At 47.9% G+C, this 16,679-nt stretch overlaps 1 protein-coding gene across 3 annotated transcripts in view; it reads right to left on the bottom strand.

Annotated features, from left to right (window-relative positions):
• The window catches only part of LKRSDH (lysine ketoglutarate reductase/saccharopine dehydrogenase), an 86,121-nt gene that overhangs the window by 47,599 nt on the left and 21,843 nt on the right, over nt 1-16,679 (bottom strand). For 2 of the 3 annotated variants that reach the window (XM_055068566.2, XM_050174836.3), the window contains exon 2: nt 11,327-12,045. The gene's annotated coding sequence lies outside the window, so the exon portion shown is untranslated. Of the gene's footprint in view, nt 1-11,326; nt 12,046-12,881; nt 13,131-16,679 lie in introns of those variants that run through there. The other variant, XM_055068564.2, reaches the window with a different exon arrangement.

The raw sequence follows: 16,679 nt of genomic DNA, 5'->3' as shown, positions 1-16,679 counted from the left end.
GTTTTAGTTTTCCTTAACGTAGAAAGGTGTCTGGGCTTTGCGGGGTTAGAAAAACACAGCTGGTCAAAATTTATTCTCCTCTCCCCATTTTTTTGTTTTTACTTTGTGGCGTCTCTCATAACGGTTGGTTTAGAACGTTTAATAATTTCATTTAATTTTATTCACGAACGAGAGGGGAAACTAATAAAGACACTGGAGAGGCAGCCACACGGTGTAGCGGCGCCACTAAGCAAACAAGAAAGAGCAAATCGTGTCTGGGTTCCCTCGCCAGTTCCGCCACGCGCCTCACCCACGCACTAGACTGTTTTTCCGGTTCTTCAGCCTTCCGCATTTCGCTTTCCTTTTGTGCTCGTTTTTGGGAGCTGGCTCGGTGTCTCTTTCTCGCGTTACTTAGTGGTTTTTCTTCCTTTATTTCCTGAGCTGTTTTTCCTTTGCTGTCGTCGCTACAGGTATGGCGAGAGGAGAGGGGAGGGAGGGGGAGGGGAGAGAGGGGAGCCAGCCGTGCTGAACGGAAAATTCCCACTGACTGGCGGTTGGCCTCCTCGACGGTCAAGGGCTTGCGCTTGCACCGCGGTACAGTTATTTAATTGGAGGCGCGGTCATTTATCATTCCTTTTTTTTTTGGGGGGGGGGGGGGGGTACTGTCGTTGCTTTCTGTAGGTCGCGCAGCTTTTATTCCAATACGCTACGGTATTGCTAGAGGGACAATCGAAATGAATCCATGCAGCTGCACTGCACCATATTAAATAGAATGACTAATGAATACGGTACAAGGCTTCTGAGACGCCATATATATATATATATATATATATATAGCAGCGCACTAAACATCAAAAATATTATAGTAATGTTTCAGTATGCTGTAAACTGCATGCAACCACATGCAGCATTCATCAGTCCTTTCCCTTCGTCTTTTCTTTTTCTAACACTAGTCTGGTATGTTTCCTCCCTACGGGCTATGGCTAAAAACTTATTTAAAAAAAGGGGGGAAAAAGCTTACCGCAGGGCCTGCGTGAAGGGCTGCCCTTGAAATAGAAACTAAGTTATACTAATGCCCGCTTTTTCTTTCGAGGAACCCGTATGGGTTTCCATTGTAGCAATTTGCTACGTTTAGGTGGATGTCTCATTTTCCCTTTATTATTTAATTCTCTCCTACTTGTGGGTTTCCGCAGAACTATTGATTCAAAAGTACATTGCGTCCTTGAAATATGGATATGTCTCTACAGTTGGGGCGTTTGAATTATGGGAGCGAAAATAGTTACGCCTAGTCAACTGCTCTGCGCAGCAAGTGAAATAACGACACAAATTGTGTCTAAGTCTGGCTTATCATTATGTTTATTTACGCATCTTGTCATTCTACCATGTCATGTAGTTGGTGCGCACTATTTACCGAGCAATACACGGCGTTATCAATGTTAACAGAAGGTTCGAGGTCATTATGCGAGCACAATTTTCGAAGGTCTTATTTCACTTCGACCACGAGAATTACTGGAAAGGACAATTCTTCGTAAGTCGCAAGCAACAAAACCACACAGTTCCTTTAGTTCAGTAGGGAAACTTACCTGTTTATTTGTTTAATTGTGAAACGACGCGACAAGGGCAAGTACGACTGTAAAGTGGCACAAAACGACAGACGCATCAAGAAATACCAGTACACACAAACGATAAGCTAAACGAGAACAAGGTGAAAGCGGGAGCCGACGTTTCGACAAGTGGACTTGTCTTCTTCAAGGTAAGTCCACTTGTCAAAACGTCGGCTCCTGCTTTCACCTTGTTCTCGTTCTGCTCACCGTCTTGAATTTCCATCTCCCGCCTTCCCCATGTTTTCCCAGTATACACAGAGTAAGTTGTAACAAGGGTCAGTTACTGAACGTCACCCGCCCTGGTTGCTTAGTGGCTGTGGTGTTGGGCTGCTAAGCGCGCGCGCACGCACGCACGCACACGCACACACACACACACACAAACACAAACACGCACGCACACGCACAAACACGCACGCACACGCACAAACACGCACGCACACGCACAAACACGCACGCACACGCACTAACACGCACGCACACGCACAAACACGCACGCACACGCACAAACACGCACGCACACGCACAAACACGCACACACACACACACAAACACACACACACAAACACGCACACACACACAAACACGCACACACACACAAACACGCACGCACACACAAACACGCACGCACACACAAACACGCACACAAACACACAAACACGCACACAAACACACAAACACACCACACAAACACACCACACAAACACACCACACAAACACGCCACACAAACACGCCACACAAACACGCCACACAAACACGCCACACAAACACGCCACACAAACACACCACACAAACACACCACACAAACACACCACACAAACACACCACCCAAACACACACACACACACACTTGTAGGGAAACTTTTACGGCGGTAATAATAAAAGCGATAAATAGGGAGAGAAATAATACACACGCACACACTCCTATATGTAGACAAAAAAAAAGTAAAGTACTTGTGCCACCCTTTACAGAGGTTTCCGTTGCGTCGAAACCCGTTGAAGTTATAAGTACAACGTGAAATAAAAAAAGTAGGGCGTGCAGACACAGACAAAAGAGAAGAGGACCAGACAACACAAACGCCGTTTGTGTTGTCTGGTTCTCTTCTCCTCGTCTGCACGCTTTGCCTTCTTGCACGATGCACCCCAGCCAACTAGCTCAACCTTCCGTGGTTGTAAGTACAACCTGTAAGTTGTCCAAAATGCAAATGTAACTTTGAAGACATCAGCGACTCGCTGTTTGCGTATGGCTTGGCTCGGTTTACGTATGGCTGTCACAAATTTTTACACAGCTATATTGACGAAAGGCAGAGAAATCACGCGACCGTATACTGAGGTTAATTCTGTAAGATAACGTCTAATCAAGCGGAAACAAGGTATATTTAAGAAATATCTTGCGCTTTCATATACTTGGCTAGCAAACAGGGAGGTCTACACATGGATTCCCATTAAGATGAACTCCATGAGACCGTTACCACCTGTTGGTCTTAATAGAAGTGGCCCTTTAGGACTACAAATCTACCCTACGAACTAAAACATGATGTAAAAAGAGGATTCAGTGGAGAGCTTGTTTCGCCACTGAATCTGGATCTTTTACGTCAGGAGCATCCACCCCTTTCGTAGAAAATGTCAGCTCCTTCACTTCTCCGTTGGTTCTTTTCACCGCTTCGAGAGCTGTTACGCAAACGCTACGCATGACTCTTGGACGGAGGCCAGGATGTGGCGTGAGATGGTGTCGAGGTGTTTCCTGCAACCGGCGGTCAGTCAGGTTTCAAAGTAAGCGTAGTACCAGCAGCACGTGTAGTCGAGCTCGTATATCCTGTTCGGGGCATCTTGAGAGAGACAGCGCGAAAATACGATACGCAGGGCAGAAAAGAAGACGCATATATATATATATTTTTTTTGCAACGTTTCTGTCAAGAACACAAGAATACCAACTTGCGGAAGTTTTATAGGTTCCCCGTTCGGAGCCTTTCTGTTAAACAAATGTGCAACCTCAGGAGATAACAAGCGAGAATTAGAGTTTACATGCATACGGATAGAGCAATGACCAAACAACACAATAGGAGAGACGAATACACGCACATGGAGTGCTATAGCGGTATATGTGTGCGTATATGTGCCCCTTTTATGTTGTGTGCCTATTGCTCTATCAGTTGCGAATTTTCTCTACCAACCCACCCAGTTTTCTAGCATTAGAAACTTGGAGAAACGCGAGGAGTAGTGCAGTTATCAAATCCGGTGTCCAATAGTATGCCAACGCCGACCACCTCTCTCAAAAGAGAAATCATTCGATTTAAAATGTACAAAACATCGTGTTCTATCGTCCACTATTACGCCCAAGCGCACTTTATTTTGACGTACATTAAACCTCTTCCGTAGTTCACCTCACGTCCTTCGCAGGACGAAAGCCTTTCTGAACGATCTCCAGTTAACTCTGTATTGCATCGACCGACTCGGTATTTTATACGCTTGCAAATTCCCTAGTTTTATCACGCCTATATAGTACCTTCTTCCCTCCCTCTTTTTTCTTTTTTGCCTTAGAACCCTTCCCCTGTGTAGGGTAGCAAACCGGACATGCGTCTGGTTGACCTCCCTACTTTTCCTTCCGTTTTCCTCCTCCTCCTCCTAGTTTTATCACTCTGTATAATCATCTGCTACCTCTATGTTTTTCTGCCATTGACGATCATTCTGTCACCGGTTATTTCTGACACCAGCAACAACCCTTTGTTATCTAGTAAGTCACTGACACCTCAACTTTCTCTTGATTCCCGTCCCGTAGTAATCTAATTTTCTACACAAATTTGCCCCCTATCTTGTCTTGCTTTTGTACTGACTCGCCTAAGATACGTTGTTGCGCTAGTCGGCTTAAGAGCAACGCGACTGGATGAAAAACTGCAGCCGTTAGTTGCCTTTCTCGTGCTTAAAATTAAATTCTAGTGTTTGACGTGCCCAAACCACGAATTAGGGGTGGGGATACTCTGCATTGATTTTGAACACCTGTGGTGTCTTTTAATTACCACCTGAATCTAAGCACATGAGCGCTCTTGAATTTCTCCCCTATCGAAATGCGGCCGCCGCGGCCGGTTTCGAAACCGCGTCTGCGAGCTCAGCAGATCAACGCCGTATACCCACTGGGTAGCCGCATCGGGTTCTCTCGAGCATGCGCGCAGAGATTGTTTTCATATATTCTCATGCTTTCTATACCCATAGTATCGAACCGTATCACTCTTGGAGGAGCAGAGGGGCCACCAGTTTCCTTACTCCTTCTATGCGCTATTTTAGGGCTCAAGCAGTTTAATAAATATCCGTCACACGAAAAACAGACTTCCCCTAAAATGACCTTCAAGCTCAATTTCAAACGAATTTCAGTGCAGATCTGTTGGAGCGCGGCCTGACACAGCAGCATCTGTTACGAATCGGCCGGCGTTACGTTCATCTGATAGCAATCCGCTCACGTTCACAGCAGGGCGCGAAAGAGGACAAGTGTTTTGTAGCGAGCTGGAATGGTGCGCGTTGGAATTCGTCTTTAGCGTATAATTTACATGCATACGTGTGGTTACCACAGATGAGGACGTTGAGCGTGCGGGAAACCGCGAACGTTGCCTTGAGATGGGTGTAGCCTTGTCCTCGGCGACGTGTGATGCCTGGATTACGGTGTCATAGCTTTAACGACGTAATTTGTAGGCCGCTCGAGTAAAGAAGCATACCTTCTACAGTGCAGTTGTTTATTGGGCGTACTGGTAAATAGTATGTTTAGACAGCATTTATAGAAAGATAAAAAAGGACGAAAAAAAGCGCCGTTGACGGAAGAAAGGAGAAAAGAAACTCTGACGTTATTTGTGCCCTTCCTATTTAGAGAGAAAACAGCGGCACAAGCTACCGGAAGGTATGGCGCATTGTGCGTCAGCGCAGCTTCTATTCAAGTAAACGAGACAAAGATGTCGACGGGGTTTTCGTGAATATAGTGTGAAAGTTTGAAGGCGAGCGCCACGATAGATCAAGCTGCATTGGCCAATAATTATCTGTTAAAGTTAGTGCACTGTGTCGTCTGCGTCTCCCTCTAGTCCTTGGCTGCTGGGACTAAAATGCTGCGTTTATCGACAAACAATGATTGCGTTATTTTCTAAAGAAATCAAAGACGAAAATGTATAGAATGTTTTCTATACAGAAACGACGCAGACCTTTGAAAATTTCTGTAATTTCGTCGCTGACAGACTCTGCAGTTGCGGCGAGATATTCAAAAAAGAGAGTTCACCCTTTATTTTATCCATTAATAAAGAGATATTGAAGCAGCGCACTTACATCTGACACGTGCACGCACACACAAAAAGGACATACACAGGCGCTGCTATGTGCGTGTACGTGTCAAATGTAAGTGCGCGCTGCTTCAGTGTCATGGCTCACCAACAATAGCCCATCAGTATCTTTTAAGCAAATAAGCAGATTCTTTTTTTAATCTATGCTTTCTTTGCGAACTCTCCCAAACTTTGCTCAGTGCTGCTGCTGCTGTCTTGACGAATAGCTTAAGCGCTTTGTACAACAGCAGGCACATAACGAATGAGCTTATAGATAGCGATTTGTGCAACCCCTGCAGATGTGCAGGTGGCCGGCATCTGTTCTCTACGGTATTGCGCAATGAAACAACAAACGGTATACCTATGTTACTGCAGTAAATATGCGCCTGATATTTCTTCGCCTGATTCCCGAGGGGTCTGGCACGTCTGCTGGTTCGGTTATTCTCGGACCAAAGCGGGTCGGCCCTTCGGATAGCACAATATTAAACTGGGGCCGATCCTGGAGACAGCCTAATGAAAAGTGACAACTCAGTTCTGCGGAATTCCGTAAGGTGGAGGAAAGTTCATGTAAGGGAAAAAAGAAAGATTGTCCTCCGCCTGACTGCAGCACGAAGCTACAAAGACAACCTATAGTGCTTTCTTGGAAAGAGGGCTTCGCAGTCGAAGGAAAATTCCTCCTGGTCCGCGATGCATCCAGACGAATGCGAACGAATGCTTCTTCAACTGCGAAGCTCTCTGAGAAACCCGTACGGGTTTCATTTGTAGTTTTGTGCTGCACTCGGGTGGAGGACAATCTCGCTCCTTCGTTTAATGAAAACTGGGTCAATTCAGAAGGCTGCAATCTGTGATCACGTGAGTCACGTGGTGGGAGTTTCCGCATTTTCCTCGCCTGACGGACAGGCCCGAAATCACCGCGCTGCAAAGCGCGTTGGAGTAAAAGAACAGTTTTATAGCATTTAATTATCCGTTTCGCGATAGTGTCGCTTCACATATACTTCTTTTTTTTTTCGCCAAATAAATGCAAATTGAGTAGTGAAGGAATATTAACCGGGCTAAACTACTTAGTGTCGCCTTTTTAGTCTCGCGTGCAGCGCTTCGCTAAAACTCGCAAGTGAAGTCGCGCTGCTCGAGCGCTGTCCCTCCCCGTTGCCGCCAAGGTCACTGCGGCGAGGTTGAAGGCCTGGCTTCCTTTCCCGTCGCAGTGTTCGACGCGCGGTCGTCGAGTGGGAATTTCGGGTAAAATCTGTGCACGTCTCACTTGCCCGCTAGTCTCGCTTGCCGAAGGGTGAAACGCCCCTCTAGGCAGGAACGCGCAGGCATTCGAACGCGCAGGGAGCGTATTAGTCGCAAAGTTGCGCGTGTTTTTTCCAGCTTTTGCGCGGGTTCGCGGGCACCTCTGCATTTCGAGGCTGATGTTGCAAGGCTGCGACTGCACGAACGCATGCTTCGTTTTGCCATACGTCTTCTTTTCATTTTTTTTTTTAATGTCTAAGTTTGTGTATCCGTTATAACTTTTCTGTCCGTGCGTTAAAGTACCGTGCGCTGTATCGCCAGAAATTTGTTTCCTTTTCGTGGTTGTTTCACTGTCTTCTTTTTTAGCGTTCGCTCATTTATGATAAATTCGCGCCGGAAGCAACGACACCATTTGACCTCCAGCCGGTCTGAGAGCTGGCTAACTTGCCTGGCTTTCTGTCTATTTCTCCTCCTCCTCTTGGCCACTCTGTCTTGAGCGTGTTTTTGATTGCAGTTTACCCAAGGAGGCTTAAACGTAAATTTAATCCTCGTTGGGTTTACCGAAGCTATGCAGCAGCTAGCCCACCAATATCGTGCTCTGCTGAATTATAGCATATAAGAGAGAACACCCTATGTCCACATGTGCGGTTTTTTTTGGAGGTCTTGCTCGCAGCACAAGTATTGGCTACTCTCTCTCTCTCTCTTCTCCCCTCCCCCTCAACCAATGTGTTTCACGAGCTTTACAGACGGGCACTACTCTGCAGCTGATCTCTGAAGTTCGCAATGTAGTTGCGCAAATAATTAGTGACGATACGTATACTGACGCATTCAACAGATGTAACGGAAGGAATGCTTAAAGGGAGGAGCACCTGAAGGCACTGACGGGAGAGACCAGGCCTGCAGCGGTAACCTGACGGGATTCGCTTTACGGACAGAGGTCTGTTAAAGGGCCCGAGCGGCTACCTTCGGGAGCGTGAAGTATACGCTAGGCCTGCCTGTGCCTTTCCAAAAGCGCACCTGCGCACTGATACACGCGAATGAATCTGTTTTTCGCAAGTGGCGACCAGGAAAGGAGAGAGAAACGAGGCGGGGAAGAGGGAATGTCACTGCTGTTCGGGGTTGCGTCGCTATTGCTTTGTGTTGCACACGCCTAGCCTAATGAACGCCTGTAGAACTGGGAACGCAGGCTTGGTATGGTGTCATAACAGACGCAAATTCGAAAGGCAGCTGGCGAATTCAGGTAGATATTTCCGCACGTCAGCGTAACACCACAAATTTTAACTGCGTCTTGTGCAGGATAATTAACTGTTGCGCTTATCGATAAAGTAAGATTTCGTCGCAATATAAAAGGTTAGTAAAAAGTCAACCTAACGACATTTTGTGCATTTGCGCAGAGAGCTCCCAAATAACGAACACACACGCACACACACACACACAAACACGCACACACACACACACACACATATATATATATATATATATATATATATATATATATATATATATATATATATACCGTAAGATTCATGACGTGTTATGGATCATGGCATGTCGTCAGCCCGAGCGCAATGCGCAAAAAAGAAAAAAAAAGAAAGGAAAGAAAAGAAATTACTTGTTTTGTTTTCCTTTTGTTTCAGCTAGCATAAAACAACCCCTCTACCACCGAGACAGCTTTGAAATGGTTCCTTTTGGTGAAAAGAAGGCTTTTCGAACCACGTGTAGTTCAGTAAGTTCCGTTTGATATACGAGATCTGCATGCTGCCGTCCCTCGTATTGGCCTCATAATCTGTGCACGCACGCTGGAGGCAAAAGTTGTTTACAATGCGTAGGTGACACTGGCGTTCATTCGTTATTGTTCTTCGGCAACCTTCGGCAAACGACGGCTGTCGAAGCACTTGCTTCTCTTGCTTGTCGGTCGCTGTGCCGATATAAACAGCTTCACGTTGATGTCGCGTCATAAGTTCGTCTTCGTCTGCTCTCCTTAGTTCTGGTGACAGCTCGTGGTCAATATAAGTTCTTTTCGCAATCATCGGTGGGTGCGCCCTTACCGTTAAGCAGCACTTAACGAATTGCTATAGAGCGCCAACCCTTGGAACATTTTACTGCTGCCAAGAATCCAAGAAAAACAACAATGCCGGTTTCTCCGTTCACAACCGCTATCTCTCTTTTTTTTTATGACCAGCTATTTTTGAGCACCGGGTTACGCTTATTAAATTATTTCTTTTTTCAACCGGAGGCGGAATACCTGCCAGGCAACATCGTCGTATAGAGCGCTCATACTTGTAGGTCATGCGCCTTAATATACCGTTGCTGCTTTCTGTATTAGGGATGATCGGGTATCTGTAGTTCCGAGGGCTATTTTCAGCTTTCAAATAAACTGTGCAATGCAGATCCTGAGTGGCAATCATTCGCAGGTTTGGTACGAAGGACGGAAGAATCGTATATTTCACGTTGACACGATGTTCCATCGCTTAGCTGATGCTAGAATGATGTCAGCTGGAATTGTACATCCTGGCTTTGAATCTGTATGTGCAGTGTTTTTTGTGAAACACTGGAAAATGTATAGGGAAGGAAAAAAAGAATCCAATTTTCTTTCGGCTGCAGGCGAAGTAAAAAAGGTAGGCGTTGACACGCTCTGCCCGCTCGGAAAGATGCGTGTTGACCCGCCGTCTTAGCCCAGCGGCTATGGCGTCGCGTCGATGAGGTCGCGGTTTCGATCACGGCCGTGCCTACTGCATTTCGATGGGGGGATGAAATGTAAAAACACTCATGCACTAGATTTAGATTCACGTTAAAGAACGCCACGTGGTCAAAATTTATCCGAAGTGCCTCACTACGGCGTACCTCATAATCAGATCATGGTGCTGGTGCGTGAAGCCACCAGAATTTAATTTAATTTTGCACGTAAGAACCGCCGGGTCGGCCTGGGTCAGCTCGACTTCTGACTCGATCCGCTCCCTATCGAGTTTTTCGCAAACGAAGCTTCTGCCCCGGTTTCGTCGTGTTGAGTCCACGGAAATTGTTGGTGCTATAAGAAGCCTTGACAGTATGTACCATAGTTCACTTTCTCTAGACCTTTCTTGCTCTGCGGCTATATTAAGGTCGGAAGTACGACGCTGAGCGTGACACTGACATGACTGAATTTTTCACTCTCTCTTGAAGCACATAGTACAACGTACTCATCGCCACAAGGCGTACCGGTTATGTATAGAGCTCGCGTTATAGCACACACACACACGCTCGCATGGAAATCAGTTGGCAGTCTCACCCAATTGGCGGCGAACAAGGGAGAGAAATAAACTTTTATTTAGAGTAGAGAACGAGAAAAAAAAAAACCTGGACGGTCACCGGTGCGTTTCGGCTCTAACGCAATGACCTAAGTACAACCAACTCGGTCGCCTATTCCAGAGAACGAATTTCTCTACGAGACGTGATAAAGGCGCTATAGTCTGCTCCCGCATTTAAAGAAGAAAAGAAGCGTCCAGCCCATCATAATTACGCAGAGCGGGCAAATACGGGAAATAATTGCAGGAGGAAACCAAGCGCTGTGAATCTCCGTCCCCTGCTTTAGCGGTTCCACTCTGTGCTCCAACATCGTACATAATATGGGGTCTTAAAGACTGTACTGTCTAGCGAACAAAACCTGGTGACATAGAGGTGGCTACTGAGATTTTCTGATGCGTATTGAAATTTCACACAATGCTTAGCGTTGTGCTCAAGTACCGACGCTTAGTGGTAACACTGAGCTTTCATACAGAATATAATGTACATAACAATGGCATCGAACGTGTGCTGGCTCACGTAAACGTATACTCGCAGTAGGACACAGAAGTTGACGGAAGATTAGATTTGTCCAAAGAAAAGAAGAAAAAGCTGTACTTCCACGAAGCGATGCATGGCTTCAAATTCAGTGTCCGTCTGTAGTAGATTTAGCAACCCACAAGGCGTTTGATTAAATTACAAGCGATGTGCCTTAACACAGCAGAAATTCACACTTGTCGTAGAATCCGTCTTCCGTAAAATTTTGTAGTCAATTGCGCGCTGCTCACCAATAGTGGTGCTTCTCCATATTATAGTTTGTGCGGCTGATCTCGTGTACGCATCCATGTTTCTATACGTCAATAATACATATATGTGAACAGGGGAACGTCGCATGAGCAGCCACGCGCTCTAATGAGGAATTCGACGAGGAGCACGTGCGAGTCTCGCCCACTCACCTGTTTACAGACGAGCCAGGAGTACTCGCTGGAAGCCCAGTTGTCGCGGTGGACGGCCTCGTGCTCGGACCAGTAGTCGCAGCGGCGTACTTCGCCGAACAAGGTCGGAAGCATCCACTTTTCACGCGTCGCGCCGCGAACGCCCTCGGGGGCCGTCAGAACGGGGGCGCACCGCTAAACGCGCCAAGCGAAGCCAACCGGAAAAGGCCCGTCACCCTAGACGGTACGGCGTGACCTCTCTTCTTGGCAACAGAGGATACTCTAAGCGGAGGTAGCCCTTACGTGGTTCGAAGTCCGTGTTCAGACGAGGTTCGAAGGCGACTCGGCCTGTCTGCGCTCTTGAAAGAAGCCTTGCAAGCAGTAAGACTTGTTTACCTTCGTCCTCGGGGTACGCCTCTTGGTTTTATTGATTTATCTATTCACTTCCCTGCGGCCTACAGGGGCAAACCTTGCAGCTGAGGTGGTCGACGTGCTGTGACTGTAGCAGATGTGCTCGGCGGTGGTTCGTGGAGATGCGCGCCAGGCCAACCGCACCTTTTCTGGCTCTTCCGGTGGGTTAAGGCGCTTTTTGAAGAAGCTTTTTACTTCTGCACCAATTAAGGCAGGTCGTTGTCCTGAGTACACAGCTGTAATCGTTGATCCATGGAACTCCGTAGAGTGTCGGTGTGGATTTCTCTTCAGCGAGCAGCCAGCTTTACTGGCTATCCCGGCGACCGCCTCTGCAGGAAAAAAAGAAGAAAAAAGAAAACAAATGAGCTTGAAAAAAATACCACGGCGTAAGCGAGGCAAGTGAAGGAAAAAAAAAAACCGAACCGTTATTTCACAGAGTGGAGAAAGGGGCTCGCGGCAGTTTTCAGTCGGCCTCGAAAGTTGCCACATAGGAAAACGCCAGTATAGGCCGGACGGAGGCAGGAAGTCGCGCTCTCGCCAGTCGATCGGAAACTCCAGATCTCAGTTCCGCCAAGCAGCTCCCCCACCACCCTTGGGCAATGCGCTCGTAAGACGACGGGCGGATGCGAAGCAAGCCAGCGAGTATGTTTTAAATTATGCGTACGCAGACGATGAACTAAAAAACACACAGAGAAAAGAGTGGGGACACGAGGGAGGTACACACACGAAATGCAGGATGCAATCCATTGCTACGTACACACACGGCCCACTGTTAAATCACTCCCCGCGAATGATGGCCAACCGGGCGACGAGTGAACGAGAAGCAATCTAGTAAGGTCATGCCGCATTTTCCGTTCCTTTACTGACGTTACACCGACGCGTAACGCGTGCTGCAACTCCACAAAACGCACTAGCACACATTTGAACTGTTGCCCAACACGTGCGGACAACGCACAACGCTCAGAGGACAGGACGCGAGCAAGGGCACGCACTTTCTCCTTTTCCCCTTCGCGTAGTACGTGCTGGTCGGGGAAACACGTGCGTGCATCTCAGCACTGCCCTCGCAGTAGACAAAACGTCGCAACGTAAACGAGCGAACATAAAAGGATGCAAGCCAAGGCCGAAAGGACAACCGCGCCCCCCTCCCCTCGGAGGGCGAACGCACCGTCGTCGTCTCGTGGTCGCCCGGGATGCGAGCCGAAGTCGTTCGGTGAAGGTTACACGGCCGGCGCCGTGTCGTGGTGGTACGATCGTATCCTTCCCCGTCCTCCGCTGCTTCGCCGGCGGCGACGGAATGCACGAACAGCAGCAGCAACGAATCCACGCTGCAGGCGCGTCTGTGAGCGCGCGCGTAGCTTCTCTATCCCGGCTCCCCACCGCCACCGTCGCTACGACGGCTTCTGCCTGCCTGCCACGTTGGATTCACTTCTCTTCGTTTCCCATCCACGTTTACCGCTTTTTTTGCAGGTTTGTTCGTTACGAGCGATCCACAGGTGCTCGTCGAGGGAGAGAGAACCAATCGAAGGGCTCGGAGGGGAGAAGGAAGAGTTGTCCGAGAGAAAGGAGATAGAGACGGAGAGGTCGGCGAGCGAGTGAGGTGGCTGCTGGCACGCCGCAGCAGAGGCCGCAGCCTGCTGCCTCTCGCAGTCTGCATGCCTGCCTGTCTGCGCGCTCGCGGCCGCTTTGTGTCGGGTGTCAGCGGGTTGTTGTGCGGCCATCTGGTACGCGGAACTAGACGAGCGGCTGTAGTAGGGCCACCGTCTAACACGACTAAGCACTCACCACCTTTCTTATCAACATTCATCCCGGTACTTTCATTCCCCTTCCCTCTTCCCCAGTGCAGAGTATCAGACAGGTCGCCCTCTCTGTCTTTCCTATGAATATAATATATCTATATATCTTCATTTTCTACGCTCTCTGACATCTGTCTGGCTGCCGAATAGAGCTGGTCTATTGCCAGACGATGCACCCAGACGGTACCAGTAATGTGATGCCGTACCTCTGAAGTTCACTTGGAGCTTATACGCCACAAAAATTTGTGCGAGCATCGCGTATTGCACAGCGTTGAAATCTGATGCTACATTCCGACGGCGTACTATCATTGCGCTGAAGCGTTCTGTATTCTTTTTTTTTTTTTTTACTGAACATACATATCTGTCTTCGTAGTTATGTTTGCACCCCTCCCAGAAGCGAGCGAGTGGCTAGGATATTCAGTGTAGAGGCACTGAAGGGCACGCTACATTTGCATAACAACTTGTACCTCTAATAACGCAACGGTGTCAGTTCGCGGAGAAGCGTCGCCTGGGCTTTGCGTACAACGAATGTGCTTAGCTAGTCTAGAAAAATTGGTAGCGCAAACTAAGCTTTGTGGTCTGCTGCTGGTCTTCCTCTTGTCACTTCTGGTCCAAACAAAAACCTATTGTCTGGTCGTCCTGTTCCTTTATGCCCATTTTTGCACCATGAAATTTATAAGATTTTGGTATGCTTAATCCTTCGTTCCTTTAGTATGGAACGTAGTCTATTGATAAACAGTTACTTAGTACATGGCATCCGACATAAAGCGGCACGCTTTCTCCAGCACAGCGTCTGATCTCAGAGGCCATGCCTAATCCGTGCAGACGCTACCGAAATTCGTGGCGCCGATGGGCGCTATGGTGTTCGAACTTCACGGCGGAGTCACTGCCTTCCTCTTGTTTTCGCGTCTTTTATAGCTTTCAACGCTTCCGATTATGCTTGCGACTGACCTGCATCGTATTCAAGAAGCCTGTAGCTTGCACATGGCCACTCGATGAAAGCAAACTTTGCGTTTTGATCGAGCTGCCGTGGCAATTACTAATCCATCTTAACTTAACGTACGTACAGCAGGCGTCAGACTTGACCGCTGCAATGAAGACAGGTCACGTGACTTTAACAAGTGCGCCCTGTAAATAACGCACATCGAATGTTTTGCAAGGAATACGCATTAGGCTCAGCACATTCGAGGCCCTCAAAAAGAATTATACACCATCCTGCGCAGGAGAAGCAAAAGAAGCTATCGAGGCCTGTTCGGGTTAAGTCTGACGGATACTGTATGCGTCCCTGGTGCCCCTTTCAGCTACGCGGCAAACAAGTGCACACTTTTTAAAAAAAGAACTTGCAGTTACGCAATACCCAACAGGCATGGTGCTTGAGTCTCTTCTTCCCAGTTTCCAGATCGAGAGAAAGGCGTTGCCCTTTGGATTCTTTCTCGCGTCCCAAGGCTCCGTCGGCGCCGAACGTAAACACAGCAGACTATGTGCACGGCGTCTGCCAAGAGTTCCGCGACACAAACATGTATACGCGAATTCCTTCGGAGGTGCTCCAACGCACCCCCCTCCCCCTTTATGACCATCGCCGCCTCTACCAGCGACCATAAAAGCAGGCGCCGCGGCTGTGAAAATGTTCGGCCTTGGGAGCCAGAAGCACGATTATGTAGCCGTATCCGTGACACAGATTTGTGCTCGCTTTAATTGCCCCTCCTCTTTAACCGAGGTAGTTTCTTCGGGAAAGCGTAGAGAGCCTCGCACCTATGTGTCTCAATGTCGCATACATGCCCACGTGTTCCTTTCCCTGTCTCCTTTTCCTTTTTTTTTTTTCTTGACGGCGTAAAAGTGGGCTTAGCGACTGCGTGTTGTTATTGTTTGTTACGGTCAAGGATACCTGCGCGTGATTACTGCAAGTTAGTCAGGTGGACGTTCACGAGCGCGCAGCGAATGATGAAACGGGAGACGACAAGCGTGATGTTGAGAAACTGAGAGAGGACGATGTGGATCAGACAACCAGATAATCTATTGGAGGTCAAGATAAGTTACCGGAGCGCGGACAGCAATGTAAACGAAAAGAATGTTCTCGGGAAGGTGGAGATGGGAAATAATGAAGAGTAATCGAGTAATGGATGGTGGCTGGAGACAGCGTGTCGACAAGGGCACTTGTCTTCGTCAGGTGAAGGCAAGTGATGAGTAGAACAACATAGCTCGATGAGATTAACGGAACTCGCTCAAACTCACTCAGACTCACCAAACTTCTGCTCAACTAGGCTCACTCAGACTCAACAGAATTCTAGTCTGCCGGGCTCACTCAAACTCAGAATCTCGGGTCGGTGTGAATGAGTCCTAGTTAGCCGACTCATGAGTAGACCCTTGGGTGGGTTCGCCGACCTTTTGACTCGACCCTTTTGTTGAAACGTGGTTCCAGAAACCCAATATACTCTTCATCACTCGGCGTTGAACAGGTCACGTAAGGCACTGAAGAGAAAGTCACTGGTCTAACAGCGTAAAAGGACTGCCAACGGGAGGTAGGCGCAGTCGGGAATGGTTCACTCTTGATTCATGCATGTTACCATGGTGATAGAAATGAGACACAAAGAGAGACGCAGACAACACAAACGTTGGACTATGCAGCTAAGATTGCTTGAAAGAAGGCTACACGGGCAAGAAGCATAAAGTTTGTAGCATTATTACTGCGCATGAGTGCTACTCCACCTCTGACTTGGATACTCCATTTTTTGTAAAGCCAACAGAAGTGATGATAGTTACATTGAGGAAGCTTGATGCGACTGTTTTTAGGTGGTCTTAGCGCAATTCAGTTTAGGCTCCGAGGACTACTCTTCGCAACTCTACTTCTGTGCTGCTACTCTCGGCTCAATTCGAAGACCTCCCCAGACAAGCAATGGCAATTGGTCAGATCTTTATTCTCTGACCCGTCCCCCTACAAAAGTCGGACCCTCTCTTTAAATATCATTTCACGCTACAGTGCATAGCAGTATCCAATCAACTGCCAGTTCTCCTTTCGCCAAAAATTGTCCATTGGTCCGGACTTCAGCAGTATAGGCTCTCTCTTGAGTTGTTCATTGGTCTCGGACTCGGTAGCAATCTCTCCCGTGGCACGAAAGCAACAATTATTGGTTCTTGTAGGTCACCGATCGCTCCCGCCTTCTTCCGCCCGC

This window comes from Dermacentor andersoni, chromosome 9, assembly GCF_023375885.2.
Source record: "Dermacentor andersoni chromosome 9, qqDerAnde1_hic_scaffold, whole genome shotgun sequence".
NCBI lineage: Eukaryota > Metazoa > Arthropoda > Arachnida > Ixodida > Ixodidae > Dermacentor > Dermacentor andersoni.
The sequence above is the reverse complement of the archived record's forward strand: the minus strand, read 5'-3'. Positions and strand labels throughout refer to the sequence as shown.